The sequence below is a fragment of the Triturus cristatus genome, chromosome 3_1 (genome assembly GCF_964204655.1).
Source record: "Triturus cristatus chromosome 3_1, aTriCri1.1, whole genome shotgun sequence".
Taxonomy (NCBI): domain Eukaryota; kingdom Metazoa; phylum Chordata; class Amphibia; order Caudata; family Salamandridae; genus Triturus; species Triturus cristatus.
The window spans coordinates 537,497,034-537,506,303 of NC_140583.1; the positions used below are offsets into that span (position 1 = coordinate 537,497,034).

General features: G+C 43.7%; 1 long non-coding RNA gene across 1 annotated transcript in view; it reads right to left on the bottom strand.

The window, feature by feature from the left end:
• The window catches only part of LOC146860555 (uncharacterized), a 58,387-nt gene extending 49,767 nt beyond the window's left edge, over window positions 1-8,620 (bottom strand). Inside the window, exons 1-2 of the long non-coding RNA XR_014979170.1 lie at window positions 8,543-8,620; window positions 5,713-5,907 (exon numbers count right to left, since the gene is read on the bottom strand). This is a non-coding gene — a long non-coding RNA (uncharacterized LOC146860555). The remainder of the gene's footprint in view (window positions 1-5,712; window positions 5,908-8,542) is intronic.
• Between the last annotated feature and the right edge of the window lie 650 nt (window positions 8,621-9,270).

Here is a 9,270-nt window from a genome sequence, read left to right on the forward strand (position 1 = left end):
TCCCTGGTCCATCGACTGGTGGGTTTCGGTGAAGGAAACTCTAACTTTAATTGGGCTTCCCTGATTGCTCCAGATGTGCCCTGACTCTCCATTGCTTTGGGAGTCCCCAGGATCTTGCTGGTCCGCACCGAAACATCTTACCTCTTCCTGCATGGGTTGCTGTTGCCAAGGCTTGTTGTGTCCAATCCTGGCACTGATGTTGCTGCACTCGACATCCTTTGTGGGACAGCTCGAATCCAGCTCCTGGTTGTCCTCAATGCCTCCTGGTCCTCGTGGCTGAACATTCAAGCTTCCCCTTGTTGCACCTGAAGCACCCGACATCGGTGGGCATTCGTCTATCATGCCCCTGGTCACTGGCAAGTGACCCAGACTCTGTCCCCTCTGCTTTCAGATTCTTCACATCTTCGATCCAGGCTTGGATCTCTTCGGACACTTCTCCTCTTCCCGGCAGCAGCACTTTTCAGTATGCTGCCATTGAAAATGACGACGCGACCCGACACCATTTGACACCTGTGCACCCAGCTTCCCTTGGTGAGGTAACACGAGTACTCCGGTGCTCCCATGGGATTTGGCCCAGAACCATCCAAGTCCAAAAGGGTTTGTTCCTAGTCCACCTCTAAGTATCTAAATTCCAACCGCGACTTTCCCCATAGAAGCTAACGAACCTCGCAGCTGTGTTCTCACACTGCACACGTCTTCCGTGGGTCCACTGTGTCACTACCTCGGGTGGTTCCTTGGGGTCCCAGCCATTCTACAGGCTCTAGGCCTTGTGTCTAGTCAAGTTGTGGTTCTTATACCACTTTCCTAATATATGGTTTGGTTCGCCCCTAGGGCCTACCGTATATTGTGATCATTTACTGTGATATTTGAAGTGTAACATATGTGCTTTGACCTCTAGCCTCATAAAGAGACTAGGCAGGTGTCTTTAGTAATAAATACATATATTTTATATATATACTGTTAGACCTGGCACATTGGGGTGAGTCTCCCTTCCATTTTTCGCCGTTGCCTCATCTGTTTTTGCTGGTGTTAGTTGCTCAGGGCACTGTGCCACTGCTGTCCAGTGCCACAGTGCAAGTGCTCCCTTTTGTAAATTGATGTATGATTTGTGATTCCATGATTGGTTGGTTTGGTTTACCTGTCAGACCCAAGTACAGTGCACCAGGATTGCCCAGGGCTTGTAATCCAAATACTGCTGGTAGGCTTGCATCACTGGTTGTGCCACCCACAGAAGCAGCCTGTAAAAGTGTGTCTAAGGTCTGCCATTGCAGAGCCTGTGTGCAGTCTGCTACTGTCATGCTGACTGGGCAAGTGCACCCACTTGCCAGTCTCTAAACCTTCCCTTTTCTTTATATCAGACACCCCTATGGTAGGCCCAAGGGCAGGGTGCATTGTAAGTATAAGGTAGGATATGACCTGGTGTGTGTGGCATGTCCTAATAGTGAATTACAGACATTTTTGTTTTTCACTATTGCAAGGCTACCTGTTCTCCATAGGCCAGAATGGGCAGTTTGATTATTACATTTTATAATCCTAACTGACTCAGGGATCATGATAGAAATTCGAATTTAGAATGCCTGAACTCAGGATGATAAAATACATCTTTTAGTGAAGTTGGTTTTAACATTCTGTGTTTGAAAATGCCACTTTGAGAAAGTAGGCATTTTCTTGTTTAACCATTCAAACCTGCCTCTGCTAGGCTGTGTGTATTCCTTTGTCTGGAGTTTGAGTGACAGGGCTGGGGAATTCCAGGAGACAGGGTGAAGTGCCCCAGTGGTGAATAGAGAGATCTGCCTCTAGATGGGTGGGAGGAGTTGCACCTGGGACCTGAATAGGGCTGCGCCTGCCTTCCACAATGCTGGCTCCACGTCCTGGGGAGCGGCTGATGTCTCTGCCCTGCACAGTGAATGAAGAGAAGGAATCCTGGTAAACAAAGTGCTCAGGAACTGGTTTGGACTGGGCAAAGGCCCCTCTGCCTTCAGAGGACAAAGGATTTCTGGGTATAAGTATTGGGACCCTGATCCCAAGAATTTAGATCACTTTGGGAAAACAAGAAGAACCTCTGCTGAGGGAGGAACCAGAATAAGCTGAGGAGGAAACTATCCCTGAACCTGGTGGATTGGCCTGCAGTGGTTGCCTTACTGCCAAAGAGAGGAGAAAGAAACGTTGTGTGTACTTTTGCTCAACTTGTGAAGGATCTCCAAGGGCTTGGAAAAGAGCTTGCCTTCTGCTGAAGTCTCAGAAACAACAGACTTCACCCCCCAGCTCCCCAAAGTTCTTTGGAAGTGCCGGCTGCTGTTGTTGGGCCTTCTGAGGGACTGCGTGTCATAAGTAGCTGGAAGCGCTACTCAAGAAGGAGAAGCGTGCCGCCATCGGAGCTGTTGTCGTCGCATCTTGTAAAGTGTGCCGCTACTGCAGCATTGCATCGAGCGGAAGCGTCTCGCCTCATCCAGGAAGTGTCTCGCAACGCCGAAGAAGCGTGTCGCCATCACAGCCATCGTAGCTGACGCATTGCACCGCATGAAGAGAAGAGTCTCGCATCGAGGAAGCATGTCGCCATCGCAGTCATCATAGTTGTCGCATTGCACCGCATCAAGAAAAGTGCCTCGCATCCACGGAGAAGCGTGCCGCCGTCGGAGCTACTGTCGTCGCATCGCGTAAAGGGGTGTCACCGCTGCATCATCGCATTGAGCAGAAGCATCTCGCAAATGTCGGAGAAGAGTGCCGCTGCGAAGGCCCCTGTTGTCGCATCGCGTAAAGGGTGTCGCCGCTGCAGCTGACGCATCGAGTCGAGTCTTCTCGCAACATCGGAGAAGCATAACGCTTCTGGAAGATCTTCACGTCTTTATTTCTTTGCACCAAAAACTTCATCGCATTAACATCGTTGCAACACCTTTTGTTGCCCTGCGTGTCGCATCTAAAAGGTACATTGACTTAAAGTGTCGCATTTAAGAACTTAAGAGAACTAAGCAAAATTCTACCATCTGAAGTAACAGTATTGTGTGTTTTTCTCGTTTAGTAGTCTTGTGGTAAATCTATATAAAGAATACTTATTTTTGATATAAAACCTGTGTGGTGTCCATCTGTAGTGTTGTCACTTGGTTACTGTATATGTTCACAAATGCTTTACACACTGCCTCTGAGATAAGCCTGTCTGCTCATGCCAAGCTACCAAGGCGGTGAGCAGGGGTTATTTTAGGAGTGTACCCCCTTACCCTGACTAGAGGAGAGGGTCCCTATTTGTCACAAGTGCATACCTGTGCCAACTAGAGACCCCCAAGAATAACATATACCTGGTGTGGTTTTCCTTTCATTTGGTCATTCAAGAGATTACAGACTGGTAAAACAAGCTGCTTTACATTCCTTCAAGACTTAGCCTGAAGGCTGCTACGACTAGGATAGCTTTCAAATAAGATTGTCTTTAACCTATCACCTCTAAGGGGTTGTTTGGACTGGTGCAAGGTGCCCACTATAACTAGTGGACAGCAATGCCAGGCACACTTATCACAAGTGCTGCGTGCAAAGGGGCCATATTTACAAGGACAGGAAAGGTTACGCAGGGTGGCTTTTCCTGTCCTTGTAAATATGGAGCAGTAAAATGTGGCACCGGTGCGACACAAAAAGTGATACACCGGTGGCACAAGGGAAATCTGCTCCAAAGTTGGGAAGTTGGTTGAAGCCTCACTGTTTTTCAATGTCCAGGGCATCTCAAAATTTCAGACACTCAGTCAATTGCGGTTGTGTTTGGTTTAGTCATTCTAACGTAGGAGTCGGACATTTAAGGGACCTGTACCTTTATGCAAACCTCGGGGCTTCTTTGGCAGCATGCTATGTTTATTCCCTTCAGATTAATTCAATGTAACAGTAGGCAGAAAAAACTGGGGGTGGGGTTGACCTCCATGAGCAGTCACAAACACTTTCTCATAACCCTGGTACCAGGTGTTCCATAATGCTTATGAAACCTTTGCAGTTGTCATGTATACCAATGTTTGGGAAGGTTTACACTAGTGATGGCTGCACATAATATTTGATCATTACATTCAATTTAAAATAATCATGAAGGGATCCCATGTGCCCCAAGTCTTTGGATTTAATTTGAGGAGGCCAATAATCAACACCCTAGTTTGCAACTAGGTATGCCAAAAATAATAATCAGCTGTCATTAGCTACAGTTTGCACAGAGGGGTTAAAGAGTGGGTTAGATTGACCAAACATACTTTCTCGCATTCTCAAGGCAGCCTAATGGTTACACTTAAGAAGAATCCAATCCACACTTTGAGGGGTCTCTAGATGTTAGGAACCTCGCATATTATGATAATGAAAACTCCAGGGAAACGAGTAGGCTGGGCTTTCATCTGTACACTTATCAACACAGTATATTACATCTCTGGTGAGCACAACTGTTGAGTTTTCAACTTAATCAACAACAAGGGCGTAATCAAACTTTTACTACATGTTTTGCAAGAATGACTTTGCTATTATGAATGGGAAACGGTAATGGTGTATGATAATCATCTCGTAAGGTCACATGGTGTGTTAGAACAACTTATATCTTGCACAAAAATGGCATTTCATTCTACACGGAAACAAATAGATTTGGTTACAGTATTAAACATATAACCTGTGTGGATGTGAGGACAGGTGGAAGTTGTTAAGGATATAAGGCATAACCACATTTAAAATGTAGTCAGGAAGTGTGTTAGTCACCACCCTGTGTCCTAGTTTGCCCATAATTAGGTTTCGCTTGACCAGCGCTTGTAAAATCTTTTGTATTTAAAAAAGTATTCCTATTGGTCAGGGCCTCCTCCTCGCCTCTTTCTTCTCACCCATGTCTTCCTCCTGGGCTTGAGTCAAGACTTTGTCCATGGAGTTGCGACCAAGTACAGCTTCCCAAGGGAAGTGGCCTTTACTGTAGGCTCCTGCCATGCAGGTACTCTTTTTTTCCCCTTACTTTTCGAATTTCAGGAAAAGTTGAACTCAGGACGCTTTAGCTTGGAGTGAGGGACAGAAGAAACCCATTGCTAGAACATGCATACATAAAAAGAACATCAGTTGCTAAAGTTTAGAAACATGTTAATTTCCAGATTGTCTTTACTCCTGCATATATTTGTTCTGTTCTATTTTTGTGCATTTAAAATGAGCCATCTCTATTGTGCAGAAATACCCTGCTGCATCCACCTTACTGGACCTTCAGACCTGTGCTTCTCCACTTGAAGTCACATGTGGATAAGGTTTCCAGATGACTCCATGTCACAAAAGATGCAGTGCTCAGTCCTGGGCTTTTGTTTTTATCCTTGTTTTTGGATGTTAGTTAAATTGCAATAAGCTCGATTCGTTAAGACCACAACTCCCAGAATTCATTAGCATGTTGCACTAAAGCCCCAAGTGTAGCACTGCATCCTTGTGTGCCCCCTCCTGAGGTCACACGTGGAAACGGTTTCCAAATTACTCAATGTCACAAGGGATGCAGATCTCCAGTCCTGGGCTTTTGTTTTTAATTTTACATATGCATTGTCTTCTAATGTCAGTTAGATTGCATCAAGCTTGATCCTCCAGGAATGCAACTCCCAGAATGTATTAGAGTGTTGCACCAAAGCCACAAATGTAGCACTGCATCCTTGATAATAAGGACTCTTCTGGTAACCTTACATACGGAGGGCAGATATTAGGAATTCAAAGGTTGATAGTTGCATTTAAAACAGTTCAACTCACCTCTACTCACAGGGTTGTCCTCTTCCCTCCAGACCTCATTGTATTTGCTTCTTGGGGATCACATTTCCTTCAGCGCAATGGAAAACACACCTTGAGCAGAAGTCGGTGGGCTCTTGGCTGCAGCTCTGCATCTGCTCTCAGACCTGCCCTTTTGCCAGATGTTTGATAGGGCTGGCTCTGAAATCTAGTCCCTACCTGTTCAAGAATGCACCAAAGTGATCAGTCTAGGTAGACAGTACAAGACAATGTCAGAAGTTATATCATGGAGAGTCTCCAGTCGTTGGTACTTATAGGTATGAGATCTATTCAGCATGGCAGACCTAAATAATATCAAAGGGACAGCCAAGTAATTAAGATTTGGCAACTGAAATGCTAATATTGCTTATGGTTACCAGAATATGTACTCCTATATATGTTAGGGGTCTGTCTGTTTAGACACTACTTTATTGGGCTGTCATATGGATTTTTGTCTTGCACAGACCCTTTTTTCCTTTGTCTTCTATGATATACAGGTTAGGCCTAGATGATCTGTGGGCATTTGGGGGAGGAGGTGGGCTATCTCTTAGGGCTGTTTCAACCATCAATAGCCCAAGGGTAGGGGAGGTTTCCCTAGCAGGAGATGGATGGAGGTTCTTCTGGAAGACAGGGAATGAGTTGGGGCGGGAGGTTGTTCCTTAGCAAGACATATGCATCCAGGTTTTGGCATCTGGCAGGTGAGAGATCAAAGGGGGAAATTAGAGGTTTTATTACAATGTGATGGCGGTGTATAAGATGTACAGGGCAGGATGGGATGACTAAGGGTAGTATTCATGTAACAAAGTGCAGATTTAACTGTATGTGCTGGAATGCATCAGGCTTGAATTCCTCCAAAAAATGACATCTGGTGTGGGAGGAGGATAAAATATATAGCCCACACATAGTTGTGCTAACATAGACACACCTGCCATACAAAGATCGGCATCTAACTAAACAGCTGGGTTACAAATTGGTTATACACACGTCACAAGCTGCTTTAAAACGATGTTTTGCTATAATGGTGGCAAAAAACCTGTAATGCAAGACTCTGAGGGTCCCATCTGATGCTAAGGGCTGATGGGTGATTGCTCAGCTTGTGGTGGATGGGCAGAAATGTGTAGTCTGTGCGATGTACAGAGCAAATGTGGATGACCCGGAGATGTTGAACATGCTTTATCTGGAATTATTAGATTGGTCCGGTGAACTGCTGTTAATGGGAGATTTTACTTGTGTCTTGGATTATACCATATATTCTACTAATCATTTTTGCTCACCACAAATGGCAAAGATAAGGGCTTCTATTTTGTAGCTTATTCGGTGAAATAGGCTTCGTTGTACCACAATTCTTTGATTGTGTGTATAAGCTTATCTGCGATAGGGGGCCAATGGCATCAGTTCTCATTTCCTAGACACCTTCTCACTAACTTGAAAAATGTCAGATGCTTATACGTCCTCTCACTGGATCTTGGGAGAACAACTTAGGTACAGTTACACCACTCGTGGAGTTGGACACTGAAAACTTATATAAGGGGCATTATGACACAATTTATTTAAATGCAAAATAGGGGCATACAAAATAGTTTTTGTCACAAAAAAGTACTCCACTGTTGTTCTCATAAGATTGTTGTTAGAGATCAACAACCGTGAGTCTAGAGAAAAGAAAGAAAGAAAATCACTGGGATATCCCTACGTGAAGCGACCTCTGGAGGGATCTTACAGGAAAAACCTTTGTTTTTATTTATTTTTCCTCACACACCCTAGTGGTGTCATGCTTCATCATCGGGACACCACGACCCCTATAAGTCGCGGTGGGCTCAACCAATGTTCCAGGGAGCACTTGAATGATATACCAGTCCAGGGGGATAAAGATAAAAATTCGCTGCTCGACCCCAGTATCCCTTTATTCTTGGGTCTCGCAGGAATGTTAAAATATTTATAATAGGGTCATATGGAAAATTATGGTCCTAAGACCCTAAGGCCAACATGTTTCAGTCCTTTTATGCCCAAAACGCCAGGTTTGGTGCTAGGACTTTCTTCAGGGCTATATGAACACCTGGTACAAAGAGAACAGAGAATTTCCCTATCCTATTTATTAAAAAGGGTAGATAGCTGCTCCTTTATGTCTTGGTTTTATTTGTATAATTGTGTCACTACATCTGAAAAGATAAAACAACAAAACAAAATATGTATAAGGGCATGTATTTATATGTCCGAATCTGTAGATGCTAACAAACACCACATTGTAAAAACACCCACATGTGATCCCAGTGAAGACAATCAGTGCTCTTGACATATCATGTGTCAGTTGAAACTCATATTATATATAAGGAGCACTTTCTATCGTATTGTGGTTATTTGTATACATTGTTTGCTTCTTAAAAACATTGTGCACCCCCGTGACGTGGACAGGGAGAGAGACCTGAATCATCCGTGCATTCTCTCCCATGCTTGTCTGTATAGGTACTGCTCATAAATTTGATAAAGATGTGTTCAAACCAAAGGAACATGACATGTAACTTATTTTTCTTACCCCATTTGAAGAATGGTAATATTTTACGGGAAATCATGCTGTTACGGAAGTGTCCCTAGTTATCAGGTTTTTTTGAAAAAAAACGAAAAAAGACAAAAAATATATATAAATTGGACCGTTACAATTGTGGTAGTTGTTTGCGACGGAGAAACATTAAGAAGATAAAACGAAACAAAAGGGTGGGGCTGAGCCGTGGAGGTAAAACAGCGTGATAAGGTATAATTTTGTGACGGTACTCTCAAAAAACGGGATTGCCATTATCAAAACTGCACTCAGAGTACTCACGGACTGTGTGGCCTCTCCTTTCGTATCACCTACGTGGCATGGATTTCATCGGCTTGAAGCGATGTTCCAGCGCGCGTGCCACGGTTTAAATATCCTAGAAGGAAACAATTCATTTCCGGTTGTTTACGTGAGGTCATGTGATTTGCATAAGCCTCCCCAATAAAGTTATACACAAACACGAAAAAGTTACAGAAAAGGCACGGTTGAGCCTCTAATTTATCAATCGGAATAGGTAATTGTCAGAGTGATTGTTGCATCCCTTTAAAACTGCTCCTCGTTATTCATGACGATTTTATACATTTGAGATAGTATCTGGACTATCGTCCACGGTGGGTAGCGGGGATTATGGGAAATGTAGTTATTTTTGACAGCCAGAAACGGGGGTATGTTAATGTTATTGGCAAAAGAGGATTCGAAATATTACATGAAATTGCGGATGGATAGTAACACAATCCGTATTATTCTTCATTGTATGCGTATATGATGTAGATGCATTTACTGCTAAATTATCGACGTAGCCCCAACAAAAAACCCCCAAAAATAAAATGTTGATGAATTATTGGGAACAGAAACCTATTTAGGAAGAATAGGAAAAGGTGGAGATATAACCTGGTAGATGACCTATTTTTGATATAAAAATGATACGGACAAAGACAATATCCAATCATACTTATGGTTTCTGGGTGGTAATGGCAATAAAGGGAAACTCCTTCATGAAAGCTACTCAT